Source organism: Zootoca vivipara, chromosome 1 (genome assembly GCF_963506605.1).
Source record: "Zootoca vivipara chromosome 1, rZooViv1.1, whole genome shotgun sequence".
Taxonomy (NCBI): Eukaryota; Metazoa; Chordata; class Lepidosauria; order Squamata; family Lacertidae; genus Zootoca; species Zootoca vivipara.
In genome coordinates this window covers 70,650,373-70,672,389 of record NC_083276.1, presented here as the reverse complement: position 1 = coordinate 70,672,389, position 22,017 = coordinate 70,650,373, and the positions used below count along the sequence as shown (strand labels likewise).

The following is a 22,017-nucleotide window of genomic DNA, read 5'->3' as shown; positions in this document are numbered from 1 at the left end:
TAGGATTAAACTGCTGACGGGGGAGGATGCTGCTATTTTCTGACATTTTGGGGCTTATTTTTTGAATGTACCATCTTTTTAATGTACAAATGATTGACAGCATTTTCTCCAGCCCAAATTGCTGGTGTGTGAGGCCAATTCACACAATTAGTTGAGGTGATCGGTATCAAGCTCATCACTTGGTAAACTTGCCTGGCATCAGTTTCCTGGGATGAGGCAATTACCATGATTAAGTAGGCATATGCTGGGGTCAGCAGCTGTGGATGCAGCCCATAGCAGAGAGCAAAACACAAGCAAAGGAAGATGGGAGCCAAATGAGTAAGGAAATAACAGTGCCTGAAAATGGATGTACAGTATGCTCCTAAAGTTTGAGAGGTGCATACAAAAGGATAGGGGACCCTAGGATATCAAACTGCAATCATTTTAAGACATGGGCAAGAGGAGGCCTGTGTGGCAGAAATTGAAAGCAAAGTCTACCACTGCTATATCTCGCCCGTCCTGACATGAGGGCCTAGCTAGAATTCTCAGATTGATATGGCACAGTCCTCTCTGTTCTTCATAGGGAATTAGTGGCTTGACAGTGCCCTTCATGTCATAAATTGATACCTTAAATAAAAATAACTGAAGGGGGTTCACACATTGCCCTGGGAGAATGCCCTGGGAGAATGGCTGCAATGACGTCATTACTGTTCCTTTCCATGCTGCAAGGGCAATATGCCCACACCATGACTCTTCCCCACCCCAACATCCGTCCTTTGGAAAGTGGGTTTACAGTGGTTGTTGTTGTTGTTTAGTCGTTTAGTCGTGTCCGACTCTTCGTGACCCCATGGACCATAGCACGCCAGGCACTCCTGTCTTGCACTGCCTCCCGCAGTTTGGTCAAACTCATGTTCGTAGCTTCGAGAACACTGTCCAACCATCTTGTCCTCTGTCGTCCCCTTCTCCTAGTGTCCTCAATCTTCCCCAACATCAGGGTCTTTTCCAAGGATTCTTCTCTTCTCATGAGGTGGCCAAAGTATTGGAGCCTCAGCTTCACGATCTGTCCTTCCAGGGAGCACTCAGGGCTGATTTCCTTAAGAATGGATAGGTTTGATCTTCTTGCAGTCCATGGGACTCTCAAGAGTCTCCTCCAGCACCATAATTCAAAAGCATCAATTCTTCGGCGATCAGCCTTCTTTATGGTCCAGCTCTCACTTCCATACATCGCTACTAGGAAAACCATAGCTTTAACTATACGGTACTGTAAATGTAAACTGATATTTACTAAATAAATTTGACTGTGAAAATGTACAATAATTTTTTGGATCCTGCCTAAAGATCCTGCCTGATCTTTCCCACAAGCTAAATAGGTAATAATGATGACAGGTGGAGTTTTCTCTCCATTCTTTTCTGAGTTGCATAGACCATTCATTCTACAGGGCTTTTGGATGGAGCCTGGTTTGCTATGTAGCCTGCACTACAAATAATCATACATCTACTACTACAGTTTCTCGCTATGTAAAAGCATACAAAAGCAAATAAAACAGATTCTTGGAATTCAAACACATAAGGCAGGATCCAATCTTATGAGTAAGGACAGGACAAAAACATAAGTCTTTACAAGGAGCAACTGATAGTTGCTACTTTGTGTATAAATGTTGTTGTGCTAGTGCTGGGACCCAGCGCAAGAATCGAAGTTGCACAGTTAGCAGCGGTTATTCATACTTCTGCCTCAGTAGTTCCCTCCACTGCCCTGTCTGCAACATATTAAGTATATTTAAGCAGATGCAGAGTAGGCAACCCAATTCTGCTAGGTGGACATGTGTGTTTTTTGATCTGAGAGAGTATGTGCTGTTCTGTGTCCAGTTTTCCACATAATAATGATTGGTTAGGGGACTTCACCGACAAAGGGAGCAGACTTTTCCTAACTTGGCATAGTTAGGGGAAGCAGGACCGGTGCTAGGGCTTTTTGCGCCCTAGGCAAAACACCTTTTGGCACCCCCGGCACATGCGTCATGACGCATTGCTGACGCCCCTGCATCCCCTCCATAGGCGGGAGGAGCGCAAGCCAAAAGAAGAGCTCAGTGCCCTCCCGCCTATGGAGGGAACGCTGTGAGCTCCTCAGCGGCGGCTGCAGTGAGCGAGCGGCGGCACCGCCCGTAGCTGAAGCCTTCAGCTATGGGCACTGCTGCTGTTGACACTGCCGCTCACTCACTGCAGCCGCTGAGGAGCTCACAGCATCCCCGCCATAAGCGGGAGGGCGCTGAGCTCTTCTTTTGGCTCGCGCTCCTCCCGCCTATGGCGGGCATGCTGCGAGCTCCTCAGCGGCGGCTGCAGCGAGCGAGCAGCGGTGACAGCAGCAGCGCCCCTAGCTGAAGGCTTCAGCTACGGGCGCCGCCACCACCACCGCTTGCTCGTTGCAGCCGCTGAGGAGCTCACAGTGTTCCCTCAATAGGCGGGTGGGCGCTGAGCTCTTCTTTTGGCTCGCGGTCCTCTGGCCTATGGAGGGCATGCCTATGGAGGGCCATCGAGCCGGGCGGCAATGGCGTCTTCGGAGGCGCCTCCGGGGCTGCCTGGGGAAGAAGAAACGCTGTTTGCTGCTCTTGCCGCGTGGCTGACGGGGGGCACCGAGGAGGAGCAGGCAGATCGTGGCCCTCTTTCGTGACTGGGCGGGGGCCGGCCGGGCTCCGTCACATGTGGGCGCGTTGCCGGGCATGTCTTCCTGCTGCGTCTTGGAGAAGGGGCGCCGCCCAGAGGCGCCCGCTGCTTCTGATTGGCTGCAAGAGTCAGCCTCCAGGCAGCACCCCTCAATTCTGGTGCTCTAGGCAGCTGCCTAGTCTGCCTTTATGGACGCACCGGCCCTGAGGGGAAGCCATGTGAACTGTGGCTTGTCTCAATCATTTGGATCTTGTGTGCAGCCAACAGCCTGATTACTGTCCTATATTATTATATAGTGTCATACTTGGTATTTTATCGGGTAGCATTAGAAAAAGAAGATAGGTGTCTGCCCTGAGGAGCTTGCAATCTGACCCATCTCCCCTGAACAACTTTGTCAAGCATATACGAGGTATATCCCAGTTTACATTTAGTTTAATTTATCTAAACTAGTTTTATTCTGGATTTGCATATTGCACGGTTCTTGAATGTAGTAATAGAAGTTATAAACTCAGATGAATGTTGAAATTGTAATTTAGCATGTACTTATTTTGATTCAGTTATAGCAGTATCTCTAGGATAACACATGAGGAAGAAGGATGATAGTGGTGGATGTTGTTTTTTGAAATCCAAACAGAAACAGTAAGTTGGTAATTCCAAGAAGAATTACTCAGAGTTTGAAATCTGTATTCTACTAGAGAGCTAGAGATATATGCACAAGCGTGGTAGTAATTGCCAGCTTGTTTTCAAGATGTTTTAATAACACATTTGTTGCATATGGATGGTAAAAGGGTTGGACAGTTTATGCACAGAGTTTGACAAACTCATACAGTGACTATACTGTACTTCAATGTTTGTCATCTTTGGAAACTATTTCATTCATAGTTTTCAATGAAAATGAAAATGCAGCTGAAGATAAATGAAAAAAGAATTCTTTGGCACCGGAGAAAAAAGAGAGGGAGGAAACTGAGCAGTAGAGTCATGGCTTCCTTTAACAAATTGAAAACCACACCCCAAATTCATTTCTTTAGACAATCTTCTAGGGTTATTGTGTCATTATTATTACATACCTGCCAAGTCCGGGTCGTAAATACCCGGGATCGGCAGCGCGCGCATGACCGGAAGTTGCGTGACGCAACTTCTGGTGGCTGCTTCGCCCTTCTATGGGCACCAGAAAATGGCGGCGCCAGCGCCGGAAGTCGCTTCTGCACATGACCGGAAGCACGTAAAGCGACTTCCGGCGCTGGCGCCGCCATTTTCTGATGCCCATAGAAGGGCAAAGTGCCACCGGAAGTCACGTCACGCAACTTCCGGTCATGCGCGGAAGCGACTTCCGGCGCCGCCGGCGCCATTTTCTGGTGCCCATAGAAGGGCAAGTGGCACCAGAAAAATGGCCGGGTAACAATTGCATTCTCCTCCACAGTCATAGCTGCCAAGTATCCCGATTTAAGGGAAAATACCAGGAATTTCCGCTAAACGGGAGACCGCCGGGAAACGGTAAGAAAAAAGGGGTTTTCCCGGCGGATACGGGATACTTGGCAGCTATGCATTATTATGGTTCGCTCAGCTGAACATATTTAACCTAAGGTAATGGACTTCTAAGAAAGGCCACTCCAAGGAACTGAAGTGACCTAACAAAGTATAAAACCAGATTTGCTCACAGTGGAGAACTTTCACCCCTTTCAGTGGTGTGGAATGGAGCCCACTCATTAAAGACTAGCCAGAATACTAATAACCATCTCTCATTTGTGGTTTCTTTCAGATTCCTAATGCAATAAATCTGAATGCATGAAATACTTAAATTTTAAAACTGATAAGTTCAGAGAACCTGCTCTGTAGTTCTACATGAACTGCACAACAAAAAGCATTCATCCTGGTGTATTAATACATATTAGTCTTTGCATTGGTTTTTATTTATTTATCCTTTCAAACAGATATCTAGGTTTGTCTTACCAGAAGCACTGACAAAAATGTACATCTGTCTTCACATTTGCTGCAGGAAGACCACAGTGAATGTCATGATGAAACTTACAGGGAAGGTTCTTGAGCGCAAAAAAAGAGGCAACATGGTTGAGTGGGTTTTTAAACCATTTTTACTGTTATTTTCTCACATTGTCACTAAAATATTCTCTTTGTTATCTGAATGGGACATCTACTGGCTGGCTGAGCGTTCTTTACCTGATTGTGTGAAAAGTCTTGGTTAAATCTGTTAGGCCTTGGAGGCCCACTAACCTGCTAAGTGCTATAGAGCCTGAAAGACATTTTGTCCTTGGACTAACTTGTCCCTTTTGCTTACGGCTTTCTCTGATACAAACAACTATGGTATGTATGTGATATTACAATAAACTGTTATTTATGAGCTGAAGGTTTAAAAATTAAAATTGGAGCTTGCATTTGACTATGTAGTGAATCCTAGGGAACCATGGGAAGCTGCCTTATACGGAATCAGACCATTGGTGCAACTGGCTCAATATTGTCTATACCATGGTACGCAAACTAAGGCCCGGGGGCCAGATCCGGCCCTATCGCGTTCTAAATCCAGCCTGTGGATGGTCTGGGAATCAGTATGTTTTTACATGAGTAGAATGTTCTGATTCTGAGCCAGGGGTATGGATCTGCAGTGATGGTCACTGGTGAATGCTAGAGGAGAGTGGAATTCCTTTTTATAAATAGATAGATAAATAAATAAATTTAAAATGGCAAGACTAAAGGCAACTGTTTTGTTTTTAAGCTCTTCAATTTTCTCTCTCTGTCAAAGTACTTGTCCAAAAGTGTATACAGCTGGAAGAATTACGAAAGAGAAACCATTCCCATTTTAAAGATCAAAAAAGCATATTTGATTTTGATATAACCTTATGGAAATAAGCATCTTTTATCTTTTTCTGTTAAATGTCCTAAAACTCTTTTATTTTATTATTATTATTATTTGGCATAGTTCTTTTCAAAGAAGTAGTGGTGCTGAGCCTTTCATTTAATTGTAATAAAATGTTGCCCTAAAGAAAAAGAAAAAAATATGGATTTTTTTTTTACTGTTTCATACAGAAAAACATATAACTGTGTAATAGTGTTTTAACTATAGTTTGTATAGACCTCACATACATTTAAACTCTATGCAAATTTTTCCTACTGCAGGGCAAACAACTATGAGACATATCATGCAATGCAGTGAACTTATACCATAAATTTGATAATGATACCTGTGAGTTCATCATATTTCATACAAAAATTCTAAAGGATATGATGGGGAGACGAGAGTATGGTAGCATGATTGTACAATCTGAATGGCCATTTTCTTCCCAAAGATTTCATAATGCCGTTGCGTTGTATGGTTGCTCATGTTCTGTGACTAGGAAGAAAAACGGAGTAGTGGGAGTATTGGCACCAGAATTCAGTTCAACCAGTTTTGGTTATTTGGCAAAATAAATTAGGGCTGAACTAGATGCTACATTAAATGTGTGATTGCATGGAATGTGTCTAGGTTCCCCTCCTCCTTTTAAATAATATCTGTGGGGTGATCAGGACTGTGGTACATGGGTGGGGGTTAGCTGACACCCCACTATGGTCGCAACCAAAAAAGTCCTGCTAAAGCTGTAGTTTGCAGCAGGAGGGATGCAGAAGAGGTCCATGGCCTTCCATTGATAATGGAACTGCTTTTGTTGCTTAAACACCCTTTTTCAGACACATTGGTCACAATGCCTCTGTGATGCTGCCCCCCCCCCACGAGGTACATTAAATGCAATCTTGCATATTATCGGGTTTGTCTCTTTGATGGTGAAATAAATAGCTCCACTTTTCTTCCTTGGTAGTTTGTCCAAAGTACTTGTGTTCTGTTATGAAATGTGTGTGTTGCGCTTTTGATAAACATGAGTGGGTGGCCATCTTAAATGAACATGAAAAAAGCATTTGTTTGAGCTGCTTCGCAACACAAACATTTCACTAAGTGAGGGCTGACAATGCATCTTGGCTGCCAGCATGAAAGAAACGTTATGTTCAACTTCCTTTATTAGTTGGAGGTGCTTCTGTGTTGCATTTCATCTGATGATAAAGCTCCCAAAACTAAACCTGCTAAGCATGACAAAGCAGTTCATGTTAAGACGCGTAGTCTGTTAACACACACCAGTGTTCTCTGCCCTGGTACTCTCCAGATGTTGCTGGACTTCAGCTCCCATCACCCATGAAAATTGGCTATGCTGGCTGGGGTGGGGTGGGGTGGATATGAAGCCCACAAAATATCTGGAGGGAACCATATTTGACAGAATGTACAGGTATTTAATATGCTCACTTTCTTGAGCTCGTTTACTGTGACTTTCTTCTTTCATTCAAGCAATGGATGTGCCCAGTGCTTCTGTGTGTGTCAGCTATTGGCACATTCAGGTCCTGTACAGTTGTGTGTGGGGTGAGCCAAAACCATTGTACAGACATGAATAGGAACTCCTTTTTGTTGTACAGAACAAGGAGGAGGCTGAGAAAGCACTTTGCACTCCAGCATTGCCTAGCAGTTGTATCTGGGAAGTCCAGCCCCATTTGATAGAAATCTAATCGTCATGAAGAAGATTTAGCTAAAATTGAACATTCTCCCATCTGCATAAAAAACATATACTGAACTATGCAAACTATTTGCAACAAATTTGTGCAATCACTTACTGGGTATAAATGACAAAGGCACTGCTTAGCAGTATGGATTTCTTCCATATGATCATGCTTTTTAACTGGCCTAATCCTGCTGGGTTTTTTTTGTTTTGTTTTGTTTTTGCCTGAAGGTAAAGCAGAGAATAAGAGCTTCAGTGGGCAAGAAGTGTTTCACCCCTGAGGTGCAGTTGATTCTAGCTGTCAGTTTAAAGAGCATGTTCTTTAACCACAACCATATTTGGAGAGCTTCTTTTCCCTTAAAACTGTCTTCTTGTCTCTTTGAATGATGTCTCTCTAGAAGAATCTTTTAAAAATCTGCCTGCTGCTCTTTCAGGTGTCCTTTTGTGATAATTTTTATTGCTATATTTCACTGTGCATACTTGGTTTGTTATTTTACCAAATTCAGAGCTACATTTAATGACCATTATTCTCATAGGCAAGGTTGAGCAAATGTCACATTTGTTTGTTTTTATATAAAACCTATAACCAGGAATAGTCAATGTGGGGGTCCCCAGCTACTGTTGGACTTCCCTTCCCTTCAGCCTTAGCCAGCATGGCCAATGGTCATAACAAAGGTCATAACAAATGTATATAATCACTAGGTAAATCAGTTGCTACTTGGTTGAATTGCATCAAGGGCTGACTTATATAAAAGAACACAAGTCTGAGGGCTGCAGTTGTACAGTCCAGTCTTATAACAAACCCAATTTGGTATCTATTTCTGTTCCATGCCAGCATGACCCCCTAGCTCTGCATGACTGCTTTGCTACTGTTTGTGTGGTACCATGCCACTAACCACTGTTATACCAGCCTGATCCTGCCAGGCTGCTATGCTGAACTCTTAAATTACTGCTACTGTGCTATGTACACTGATGTAATATATGGATATTCGATAGAAACCACAGGACACTAAGTACTATGCTCAGGCAGGAGCTCATTGTTCTAATGCTGAATGAATGGATATAGATATTGCCTGGAAGAGCTTTTTATCCAGTGAAGGTTAAGCAACACAGTTAATTTACTATCTAAACAATTCTTACTTTAAAGCCAATGCTCATGTTGCATGTGGGGGATTGGCCCACATTTTTCTACTTATTTACTAAAATGACTGTGGTGTGTGTTTCAACATTTGACATTTATTAAGTCAAAATGTGCCTTCTGAATGCTAGCTTAGGCTAGTGGATATTGAATTACGCACACAATGCATTCACTCACATTACACAGTGTCCTACGACCCATTCTTGTAATTCCTTTAGCTGCCGATCTAACGCTAAATTCAGTGAAAGGTTTATGGGTAGATGTTTTGATGATTTGGGCTCGGTATCGCCATGTTTTAGATTTGGTTTCTCATGAAATCCTTGATACTTGATCCGTGGCTTTAGGTTGCTAGCTTGTGCTCTGTTTTCATGTTTCCCTTCTGAAGTTTATAGGTTGGTTTTTTACTCATGCATGCTTATTCACTTGATAACAGCACCATTAAGAGATGACTTGCAAGTGTGAATGAGTTGTTGCAGATAACACAGATGGAACTTTTGTATAACTTCAGAACTATGCTTTCCAGTATAGTTTGTTTACACATTCAACTGCAAGTCATCACATGCAGAGCATCAAATAAAGCACATGCATATGTGAATCTGCCCTAGTACTCACCAGGTGGCATGGGTATGTTGGTTCTTCATAATTCTGTTGCAGGCTCCTAGCCTCTGTTCTACAACACAATTAGAGCAGAGTTACGTCTTGATAGTGGCTGATGAGTTTTTGTTCATTCCCCTACAGGTGAAACTTGGAAAATTAGAATATGGTCAAAAACTGCATTTATTTCAGTAACGCAACTTAAAAGGTGAAACCAATATATGAGATAGATGCATGACATGCAAAGCAAGATATGTCAAGCCTTTAGTTGTTGTAATTGTAATTATTTGCCGTTATGCAGGCAGGGCCGATGCTAGGGCTTTTTGCGCCCTAGGCAAAACACCTTTTGGCGCCCCCGGCACATGCGTCATGACGCATTGCTGACGCCCCTGCGTCCCCTCCACTGGCGGGAGGAACGCAAGCCAAAAGAAGAGCTCAGCACCCTCCCGCCTATGGAGGGAACGCTGTGAGCTCCTCAGCGGCGGCTGCAGCGAACGAGCGGCGGCACCACCCATAGCTGAAGCCTTCAGCTATGGGCACTGCTGCTGTTGACACCGTCGCTCGCTCACTGCAGCCGCTGAGGAGCTCACAGCGCCCCCTCCATAAGCAGGAGGGCGGTGAGCTCTTCTTTTGGCTCGCGTTCCTCCCGCCTATGGAGGGCATGCTGTGAGCTCCTCAGCGGCGGCTGCAGTGAGTGAGCGGCGGCGACGGCAGCCGCGCCCATAGCTGAAGGCTTCAGCTACGGGCGCTGCCACCACCACTGCCACCGGTCGCTAGTTGCAACCGCTGAGGAGCTCACAGTGTTCCCTCCATAGGCGGGTGGGCGCTGAGCTCTTCTTTTGGCTTGCGCTCCTCCCACCTATGGAGGGCATGCCTATGGAGGGCCATCAAGCCGGGCGGCGATGGCGTGTTCGGAGGCGCCTCCGGGGCTGCCTGGGGAAGAAGAAGCGCTGCTTACTGCTCTGGCCATGTGGCTGACGGGGGGCACCGAGGAGGAGCAGGCAGATCGTGGCCCTCTTTCGTGACCGGGCAGGGGCCAGCCGGGCTCCGTCACATGTGGGTGCATTGCTGGGCATGTCTTCCTGTTGCATCTCGGAGAAGGGGCGGCGCCCAGAGGCGCCCGATGCTTTTGATTGGCTGCAAGAGTCAGCCTCCAGGCAGCGCCCCTCAATTCTGGCGCTCTAGGCAGCTGCCTAGTCTGCCTTTATGGACGCACCGGCCCTGTATGCGGGTCAATTACCAAGGAGTGTGGTGGAGTCTCCTTCTTTGGAGGTCTTTAAGCAGAGGCTTGACAGGCATATGTCAAGAATGTTTTGATGGTGTTTCCTGCTTGGCAGGGGGTTGGACTGGATGGCCCTTGTGGTCTCTTCCAACTCTATGATTCTATCATATGTGCATCTGAAATAGGTCTTTAAGGGACTTCCAACATATCAAATCACATGTGATGTGGGAGATCCAGAATCAAATTCTCTGTTTTTATTAAAGTGGAGTGGTTCACTTTACATTAGAACAGCTACAATGTAGGTTAGGTGTTTGTAATAAACAATCAGGATCTTCGTGACTCCCTAAAATCATCTTTCTTATACAGATTATAATTGTTTCAGTGTTTTCTAGGTGGGAAACTGTTACCCACCTATGCACACAGTGGCAGCAACAGGAAATGCAACTCTCCAAAAGCACTCTTTGGGCTGCAATCCTATATCCACTTAGCTGAGAAGAGTAAGCCTTATTGAAATAAGTGGGACTTCCATCTGAGTCGCCATATTTAGGATTATGTGCTCTTTCTTCATTCTGCTTTTGACTTCTGTTGCATTGGCTTGCCTTGCTCTCCCCTAACAACGTAACATGGTTCTGGTCTTCTTTGTAGTTCCCGTATGAAATTATTTCCCTAGAAATATTTCCCGAACTCGCTTATGTGACCAAATGCAATGAATTCTTTATGAACAAAGTGGTGCAGAGAAGAAGACCACATCTTGGATAATTCATTGTGTTCCTATAAAAAGGTCTTTATTACTTTGTGCAGTAGTGCAGTCACCTGGCAGTGGGTCATTAGTGTTTTAGTCTTCTTTCCTTCACAACAATGCACAACATGCTAATTAGAGGGTTCTGAAAGCTAAGCAACCTGTTTTAAAATCAGACATTTTAATTTGCAGCTATAATGGCTATATTATAATAACGGGCTTTGCAAGAGAAAAAAAGGGCACTTCTCATGTTCCAGTAGCGAGGCCCAGTGTAACAGAGGCCAACAAAATTAAAAACCTCATAATATGACCTTTGCTTGGGATAAAAGGCTGTTTCATAACAATTTCCTTTTGTTCTTTGTTTAAGTCATTACTCCAAAAGGAGACTCCGATTAATCTAAGTAAATGCATCATTACAGCCCTAATCCATGTCCTTCTGTCAGTGTCTGTTTTAATTAAATAAGAAACACTAGGAGAAAGATATCACACACAAAACTGTGATTGGAGGAAGAGAGGCTTGGTTGATCAGGGTAAGATTAAAAAAGGCTTTACAGTTTTGTCCACTTACATAGCTCCAGAAGCTCTACTGTTGCAGGTGAAGAGAGGAAAACTTGCAGAACAGTTTAACATGGTGCCCCTTCTTGCTGTATCAAGACAAGTAGGTTTCCTGAGAATCTGGTTATTCCTTTCATTACATCAATAAATTAACAGGGAAAGTGTGTTAACGACACACACTCATCTCCTAGAGTGTATGTGACCTGCCTAAATAATTTGAAACTATTTGTGTTCTCATAATTTGATGTACTGTAAAAAAAAGATGATTTGCTTAAAGAATATACAGACTTGTGGTGTCAATTTATTTAGCCTATTTTTAAATGAATGTTCAAATATTTGATTTTTTACAAACAAAAACTACTTTGATATACTTTAAGATTCTGAAATATTTTTTGGAATGTAGGAATGCAATTATTTTAAAGCCAAGGAATACTGCCTTTAATAAACTTTCTATACAATTAATGCATTTAATCTGGTTAATATTGCTTGAGCTATGCATTTGTAGAAACTCTTCCTTGAGGTAGTGTTTTTAAATCCCTCTGGTGAGAGCTTCCTCCCGTATCCAGGCCATAATATTTGATGTAATGAAAAGAGAAAGTGTACAGTGCTGAGATTAATTAATTTAGCCTAACAAGATGAAGATAGATGAAGCAAAGCAAGGCTTGCATAAATCAAGATGTCTTGTTTACAATTTAATACTTCCTGATAGTGTATATTTTCTTTTTCAATTTACAAAAGAAAAGTACCTGACTTTAAAAAATGTGCACAATATGCAGTACTCTGATAAAAACAGAGACATGTATGTATAGAAGAGCAAATTAAGTACAAAAACCCCAAACCTTTTATGAGAGGGCCTATGGACTGCAATTCCCATTATTCCCAGTCAACCTCTTTGAATATTTGTTAGATACAGTACTGTATGTGAATATATGGCTATATTTTTAAAAAGCAGGAAGAGTCATTCAGCTGCAAACATTGGTTTTTTTCTGTTCCTTTACAAAATATTTCTGTTCCATTAAAAATACTACCTTCATTCTCCTTAAATCCCTTAAATCACTCGCCCATCTTTTCATACACCCTCTCCTTTCACATTCAGCTAGCTCTCACATTTAACCCTTCTGTGTTTGTGTTGCCTCCTCTAACATTATTTATTTTGCCTTTTTATGTACTTCACAAATGTCCATGTTTCTGCTTCACTAAACTTCTGAAGATTTCAAAATTATATTTCATATAAACTTCAGGCACTTAACTTCTACAGGTAGCCCTAGGCACCTTCTTCCACTGTACATTTTTGCAGACTACAGTGGTACCTCGGTTTAAGTACACAATTGGTTCCAGGGAGCCGTTCACTCCCCAAAAAGTACTTAAACGGAGTGGCGATAGCGCGCGTGCACGAAGCGCCGATAGAGCGCTTCTGCGCATGCCGTGCAGATCGCTTCTGTGCACGCGCGTGCCATGGAACCTGGAAGTAAACACTTCCGGGTCCGCGGAGTACTCAAACCGAAAGTACTCAAACTGCAGTGGACTTAAACCGAGGTATGATTGTATAATGATACAGGAGTAGATGGTATCCAAATCTAGTCCTACTCAAGAGTTAACCCATTGAAAGTAATGAACCTAAGTTAGTTGTGTGCATTAACTTCAGTGGGTCCACTCTCATTAGGACTAGGGTTGAATACCATCTAGGAAGTGTTTGTGTGTCTAAATAAATATGCTCAACAGTGATCAAACATTTCACCTGGGTGTCAGGATCCCTTTCCGTACAACTGTGACTTACATTTCAGTATACTGTATTGCTATGCCTCCACTTCCCTGTCATCTGTGGCCAGCTTTGTCCTATCATTTAAGTGACAAAGAAGAATCCTGCTGAGTCGGGCTAATGGCCTAGCTAGTCCAGCATGCTGTTCTCAAAATGGCCAGCCAAATGCTGAAGGATGCCCACAAGCAGAACCTGAGCATAGCCGTACTCTCCCCACTTGTGATTCCTAACAGCTGGCATTCTGAGGCATACTGCCTGTGAAGTGGAGGTACAACATAGCTATTGTGGATGGTAGCCATTGATAGCCTTATCCCAGGGGTCAGCAAACTTTTTCAGCAGCGGGCTGGTCCACTGTTCCTCTGACCTTGTAGGGGACCATATTTTTTTGGGGGGGGGAATAAATGAATTCCTATGCCCCACAAATAACCCAGAGATGCATTTTAAATAAAAATGACACATTCTACTCATGTAGAAACACACTGATTCCCTGACCGTCCGCGAGCCAGATTTAGAAGGCGATTGGGCCGCATCTGGCCCCTGGGCCTTAGTTTGTCTACCCATGCCTTATCCTTTCCAACCTTATGCCCTCCAGCAAGATTGGAGAGATCCCAGTCATGCTGCAGAGGGCTTGGCTGGCCAGCTGTTGGGGGAGGAGGAGCTCTTCTCTCCCTAATAGGTCTCATATTAGAGCAGCTGTGAAGTGGGAGAAAGTATGCAAATGCCCAAAACTGTTTTTGTTATTGGCATAGATTGGCAACCTCAACAGCTGAAAAGAAGAGGTTGGGGAGATCATTAAAACTCACAGAGTAAAATAAACACTGATGTGTTCAACACATTAAAAGTGTGTCCTCCATATTCCACATAGGTTTGATGTCCCCCATAATGGGTCTACAAAAGCTGACATTTTATTGATCCAAGAGAAGGCTAAGGAAGTGTCCTCCTTCATTACAGTAGCCTGGCAAGAAGTGATATTTAGCATAAATGTAGACCTCTTCAGATGGTATTCCTGTGTCTGATTTTTTTTTAAGATGGGGGGGGGGCAAATCCCTGCAACTGCTTCGAAGGATTTCAATAAATAGGACTTTTTACCCAAACAATTGCCTTTTATATTACTTTTAAACAAAACTACTAGTCCATCAAGAGTTTCAAAAGGAAAAACAATTCTCCGGAGTGCTGGTATGGCAGCACAGACCAATCATTATGGCACCCATTCTCTAGTCCTTTATTTTTCAAGTTCTCAACAATAGGTTGTTGATTCAATGGACAAGACCAGAACAATTAAGTTCTCTGTTTAGCAGCAGTGCAGCATTTTAATGCCCTCCTCTAATAATGGTCCCATTATTGTTATTCTAAGACTGGGCCTCAGGAGGAGGAATATTTGCTGGAGGTACGTCATTATTTTGCAAATTTCGATTAGCTCATCATGTTGTCTGTACTGTGAAAATCGTAGCTAATTAGAGCAGTGAGTTAGACTACCAGCTTTTGAGCTTATGAGTTAAAAGGTAGCATACTTGATAGTCCAATGATGTGAAAAAGGTGGTTAAAAGGAGGATTAGAGCTGTTGCCTTAGTAACTCTAACTTCCATCTGTGAGGGAACAATGGACTTGTGTTTCTCCCCCACCTTGGTGTAAAAATTGGTTTTGTTTTGAAAGGACAGGGCTCTTTATATGACAATCTGGAATTCAGCCTGAGTGTAGTTTTAATTGTTAGAAGAGACCATTGAGGGATAGGCAGGGTGAAAGGTCATGGTGAGCTCAAGGACATGAAAGGTGGTTGTCTCATGTAACAATAGCAGATTGTTTTGTCTTATTATTTCTAGCCAACCACTAAGTCAGGTGATGGAACAAATACCTCCAGATTAGTCAGGTGAAACAGGAAAGAGAGATAATGTACCTTGCAGAGAACAAAAGATAACTATAGTTCAATTTTATTAAACAGAGTTGGATTTATTTGTGTCTACCATCTGGAAAATAAATAAAAAAGCTTGTTTACTAACTTGCCATTCCCTGTGTGCTTTTCTACGGCACCACCTCTGTAGGCCATCACATCTCTGGGAAGTACTCCAATGTGTTAGAAAATGTTATTTAAGCTTTCTTCCCATGAAGAAAAACCCCCAGGAGTATCAGTGATGTGATGCTTAACAATAAATTTAGCTGCTGTGCTTTCTCACATTATTGGCTTTTTAAAAAGCTTTTCCTTCAAACACACAAAGAATAATATTCACTATAAATATGAAGGAAATTTGCTTCACACTTTACGGCATTTCATTATCTGCAGCACATCTTATGGAAAGTTTACTATAAATGCTTTTAAGAGCTGCTGCTACAAAGCGCTTTACTCCCATGTAAAAATATTACATTTGCTACTTATTCTGTGCAAAGATGAGGTCAAGCCTCTTTGTGCTAGGCCTGATCTTGAAGAGGTTCTGCCTTTTGTCTGTGGGGAACGTAAAGGTACTTCAGGGCTGTTTAATAAAACAGCTCTAGCGTGCTTTTCGCAGGGAAATCATTTTTGTTAAAGTGAAAAGCCTGCAATCTCTTGGATTTTGCCCAGGGCTCCCTAAACCTAACACATCACTTTAAAAAAAAGAATAGGCAAGATAGAAAGGTTGTTATTTTCCTTTATTCTCTTTTCTTTAACACAACACCTTAGCTATCCTAGTTTTATTTCCTTTCATTTTATTCCAACCAAAGCAAAATCCACCACCCCCTTCCACTAAAATACCAAGATTTCAAGCTTCTTTCCTATGACACTGTCAGTCAACAAACATTACTCCTTCCTATTTTCTAGTTTTCTTTCTTTCTCATAATACAAATTCTCCATGATCTGTTGTAATTATCCGATAAATTACTTTTTTAGTACTGGCCATTCATTACTATAGTTAGGTGGGGGAGAAGGGGGGAAACCTTAATAATTTCTAGGTTTTCCCCTTTCAATAATCCTGGCCTCACTTGAACTGTAAAAAAGCGATTCAGGATGCCTGCCTGTTATCTTCTTGCTCCTAGCCACATTTACTGTCACTCTCTCTGTCTGACAACACAGATGGACAGTCTTGCATAAACTGATAACTGATAATTTTGCAGCTAACTAGTCATATGGTGAAGTCAGTCACACTTACTCTGCTCTTGGAGAGTATTACTAATTCTCACTACTCTGGCTCATGGGGCAAAAACTGGTGGTTTTCCCACGAGGTGATTGACTGCTCATGTGAGTAGATGCCAATAGTTGCTTGAACTTGGAACACTGGTTTAATGTGTAAGTACTTTCTATATTATTTACTATTATTTACTCAAGACTTGGTTTAGGGGCCTTTAATTTTAACGTTCTTAAACCACATCCCTTAATAACCTAGTTTGTTTTGGTTTTGTTCTTTTACTTTTTTTAACGCATGGGTGAGAAAGTGCACATTCAGTTCAGGATTAAATGCAAAGTAATACAAAGGGTTAACCAGAAGAGAATTGCAAATGAACTGATCTAGAAAGTTGATTATTAATCCAGCAAGAGAAAAATATCCATCCAGTAAGCAAGAATTAGTACCCAAAGAGCTGATAATACTGTTCAGCCTGTCGGTGTGGAATGGCAGAGTCAGGTAAGAACAGACATCTTATTACAGAGATTAAACATTTTCCTTAAGGGAACATCTAATTTTAAACTATTTTTTCAAAAAAAACCCCAGATATAATGTTAAGCATAGCATAATCCACCTTCTCCTCTATGTAAAAAAATACATTTAAGGGCAGATTTGGCAATAACTTTGCTTTATATTGCTAGTTTGTAAGCTACCTTTGAAAGCCTGGGTTGGGTTGCGGTTAAGAATAAAGGTAGATTAGAAAAACTAAAACAAGCTTTAATGCGGTGTTAAACATAATAATCCTTCATAGTGACAACTTGAAAAATTACATAATTTCTCTTCCAGTGCAAAAGCTCTGGAGAACTGAAAAGCAGGAGTAATATAATAATAAGATTTTGAATATAAGAGTTTCCACATTAAGACAGCCACCAATTGTGAAAATAAGGGTGTCATGGAGATGGTGCTCATCGTGATATCTACTAACCTCTCTTGATAAAATTCATTTTTATGTCCCAGAGTTAAGTAGAAGGAGAGGAAAAGCAACAGGACAGACACAAAGAGACAGCAATGACACGTATATTAAGGAGGAAACCTCAGCAAACCACAGCTTTATCTTGTTTGAAAAGAATAATTATTAGCCAGCCTTTCTGAAGAAGGACATCTTCACAGAATGATTGTCAGATGTCCCATCTTCCAGTTATCGGCGGCTGCATTTTGTGCACTCTTCCAGTCAGTCATTAGACACAAACAAATTGATATCCCTTTTAAGCAAACAAGCCTGATCCTCAGGGAACAGCACGAGTGCAAGGCCCTTTTCAGTTAATCCAGCTTGTTCCACCAGAACACTCTTTTGGCATGAGGATCTTTGTATGCAGCAGTCAGTGTATTATCTCTGGGCTATATTAGGGTCATGTCTGATGTTGAAGATTTCCTCTTTGCATACTGAAGATATATGCAGAGAAGCAGGCAGAAATCCAGCACACATGCATTTCTACCACCATAGGAACACCTGAGCAGGAGGTACTTGAACTGAGGTGGAGGCACTCATAGGAATGATATTCGTGCCTCACCATTTCAGCATTACAGAGACGTGCACCCGGTGATTCCCCACCTTCACCTCTCCTGCAAGTGGGTTTTCACATAATGAACAGGGAAATGTAACACTGTAGCCTCTGCTAATGTGTCTGAAACACACTGTACTATTATTTTATATTAAGGTTGTCACTCTGTGAAAGAACTGCTGATTAATTCATTGTATCTACATAGAATTCTGTAACAATAAAATTATAATTCTGAAGCAGGGTGTGGGGGAAAGGATTGTTCCTTTGATTTTGGGTGGCATGTGTTTATTGTAAGGCCATAGCTCAATGGTAGTGCATCTGTTTAGCGTGCAGAAGCAGTGTTAGAAACTGAGATATGAAAGCTAGGAGCTAAATGGCACCTTAAACCCAGGTTATGGGCACAACAGGGGAATGTATAGGCATGCATTTTTATAATTAAGAATACAAAGCTGAAAAGGAATGAACTGCAGCTAAAATATTATGTTCATTTTTCACATGGCCTAGTTCTTCCCCTGCCCACCCCCCTAATATTCTTAAGAGGGTCTCTTCTCTAGTCTTCAGAGTAGCTGGAAGTGGGGAGGCAGAAAAAGTCCCTCCTTTCCTTCCACTCTACAGTTTTAATCCGAAATCTAAGGCACAGTATTGCGCCCAGAGCTCAGAAACTGCTTGCGCTAATGAAATTCCCTGTCGCAAAATGCACCTAAAACACCCGGGTTCAGTCCCTGGTGTCTCCAGGTAGAGCTGGGAATACTACCTGTCTGAAACCCTGGCAAGCCACTGCTAGTCAGTGTAGACAGTACTGGGTTAGGTGGACCAATGGTCTGACTTGGTAAAGGGCAGCTTCTTATATTGGAGCAGGCAAAATCTTAGAAGTGGCATTCCCTTGCGAGGGGAGGAGGAGGGGTAGGCCTCTTCTAAAATGGCTTATGTCATCCACAGGTTTGGGAAGTAATGTATGAGTTTAAAAATTGCAGCTATTGAATATATTTGCAGCTATTGGATATAACCAAAGAATTGTATGGCTGTGGTAAATTAAAGGAGTGATATCACAACTGCAGAAATCCGATGCTGTTGGCTGAATCCTTGTGAATCACAATTCACAGTGACACTTCACCATATGGCACTTCTCCCTAGGGAGGGAGTATAGCTCAGCAGTAGAGAATCTGTATTATATGCAGAAGGTCCCATGTTCAGTCACTGGCATCTGCAGGTAGAACCAGGAATGTCCCTTTCCATAACCCTGGAGAGCTGTTGCCAGTCAGTGTAGACAGCATTGACCCAGATGGATCAATGTTCTGACTTGGTATAAAGCAGCTTCTTATGCTCCGTTGTAATCCTGGATCTCGGGTGGTGCTGAGGAATCATGAAGGGGGGAAATGCAGATCGTAATCCACATGGGTGGAATATGCACCCCCGATCACATAGCACATTCTGCAATCAGTATGGAGGCATGCATGTGACTGAGATGTCCTCCCATGTCCCCTGTCCTGAATAGAGTTCAACAGATGTGGTTAGTGTATAAAATGACCCTAAATCACTTAGTACTCATGAGTTTTTCCATGCATACAAGCCATGCTTGCTGCTTTATATTTTAATTTAATTGAAGGGAATCAGAATTGCAACATGCTTCTACTGCACAAACTCTATGGTTAAGGCATTCCACAGTGACCAAAAGTGCATTTAACGACCATTTGCTGATGTTTTAGCGAAGCCTCCTTATTGTGAAGAGGGACCTAGCCACTGTTTTGCATGCTGCAGTATTTACTTAACTTGAGTATTATACTGCACTGTACATAAGGTTACCCTTTTTGGTTGACTAGAAGCTGCAGCTGGTCCAGAATGCATCAACACAGCTTTTTGTCTGTTACTGGTTGCAGGAAGCATGTGACACCAGTTTTATGTTAGCTGCATTATTTACCATTTTGCTTCTGTAAAGGAAGCATACATATGTGAAACTTCTTAACAATTAAGGCAAAACTAAGTTGTATAATATTGTGTGATCTCAACAGAGATCAAAGTAGCTAGCTCATCCATCACCCATCCAAAATAACTTTGTTTTAACGGCTGGCTAAAAAAAAGGGGGGCTATATCCACGGACCTGGGGGAGTTCTTATAAATGAATAAATAAGTAACTTAAAAACCAGTTAAGAAAGTTTAAGAAATCTACATCATTATACTTACTATTCCATTCTGCAACTTTCCAAGAAATAAGATTTAGTTAGCAATAGCTTGGCAGTAACACAGTCTCCCCACTCCAAACAGAAAAGGGTACAGACTTTGTCCTTTAGTAGTCCAGGGATGTGCAAGATGGCTATTGCTGTATTAGCAATGAGTACATGGTCTTATGTAGGAAATCTTGCAGAGTCAGATCAAGGTCCAACTAGCCCAGCACTCCTTGCAAGAATCCCTTCAACCAGCAGGCAGGAGGTTAGCTCAGCTGGAGTGACCAGGTGCCTCCTGAGATTAGATTGGCTGTAACGAGGAGTAGAATGGTTCTGGTGATGAACTCTGTAAACTGTTTTGAGGGCAATATGGTGGTAAAGCAGCTATGCATTTAAATATAAGAAATACATTGAAGGAACATGTGAACCGGTTCTTTTGATTTTAAGACTGCTGGTCAGGTATGGTTTCCTTTCTGTATTGTATGCATGGTTTTAAGTGTGTATATAATAACACTGTCTGAAAGTTTTTCTGTGAAAGAGGCTTCTGTTTTTTCTGCCTTGTTCACAAGGTGCTATATAATTTATTTAAAATTTAAGTGGGTGGGCATGGCATTGAGCGTACTATATTCTTGTGAAGTGGCCAGGAAACATTAAACATTTCTGCAGCATTTCAGCCTGCATTTTCTGATCTGACGAAGTCCCATGGGAGGAGCTACCTACCCTGTTTCTCATATTTTAAGACATACCCATAAAATAAGCCATAGCAGGATTTTTAAGCATTCAAGGAATATAAGCCATACCCCGAAAATAAGACATAGTGATAGGCGCAGCAGCAATGCCGGCCGCGGCAGGAGGAGGAGGAAAAAAATAAGACATCCCTTGAAAATAAGCCATAGTGTGTTTTTTTGAGGAAAAAATAAATATAAGACGTGTCTTATAATATGAGAAACACGGTAATGACACCTCCACCTGGCCTTAAATTGAATTGTGGCAAGCCGGGCAAGCTTGCCTCTGAATGCTTGAGAGCTGTATGATTGTGGGGGTTTCCTTTCTTTTTTGAGGGAGAAGTCCTTTTACATTTAATTTAATTACATTTAACCTGGACACATGTCTTCCTTCCCTCACTCCCTTTCTGAATAGAAGCTGCAAAGAATGGCGGTGGCTGATGCCTTTCCTCCCATTGAATGGGAGGCTGATGTATCATTTTGAGGTCCGGCCTTTTCTTCCTGCTAGCTGTAGCAGTAGTATTGTGCTATGGCACACCCCATGGTAGCCATTTTGTGACCGGAACCTAAGACACTTCCTCACAATTTCAAGCCATTGGCTCAAAAGGTTTGGTGATCCCTGCTCTAGGGGCTGCCTTTGGAGGCTTCCGCCTTACACTGACATCTCATTTCAGCATTACATTTTAAATAATATTTTAAACCAGGTTATTTTTTATTTAAAAAAAACAATTAGTGCAACTGATTTTTTTTAATTAAAAAGCTTTTTAAATAAAAACAATGTTTTTAATTAAAAACCCAATTTTTATCAACCCTGATTCAGCAGGCATATTATAAGTTGTTTGTGAAATGTTAATATAATACATCACTAACTAGAACTTCCATATAACTATTGGGCTTTTAAGCATTTCTCTCTCTCTCTCATACATCATTTGATCCTGCACTAATAAATCTAGGCTAGTTTGGTTGCAAGAATCAGTAATCCATTTAACATCCACTATAAATTTCACTTTATTAGCACAAGGTTAATGGGCCAATTACAACCTTCATCTCCTAGGGAAAGGGAAATGAAAAGAATCAGGCATATTATTCCAAAAACACATCTTAACACAAAACCATAAACATTTTAGTGTAAATGAACCACAGTTCTGATAAAGAAGTATGCTTATTAGAAATGTATAAAAATGAAACCAAACTGATAAACCGGCCTCTGTGTTCAGTGACTAGTTAACCTATTTATCTCGAACAGACACGGTGCCTGGGTTCCTACCAGGTAGCCCACTGGGATAGTGACCCAGAATTGGAAGATTCCTGTTATAAATAATGAGCT

General features: G+C 42.0%; 1 protein-coding gene across 15 annotated transcripts in view; it reads left to right on the top strand.

Moving 5' to 3' along the window:
• Positions 1–22,017, top strand: part of SOX6 (SRY-box transcription factor 6) — a 420,354-nt gene that overhangs the window by 109,490 nt on the left and 288,847 nt on the right. For 2 of the 15 annotated variants that reach the window (XM_035119932.2, XM_035119915.2), the window contains exon 1: positions 16,663–16,760. The exons of 10 other annotated variants lie outside the window; for them this stretch is intronic. The gene's annotated coding sequence lies outside the window, so the exon portion shown is untranslated. 3 more of the 15 variants (XM_035120034.2, XM_035120043.2, XM_035119924.2) reach the window with 3 other exon arrangements.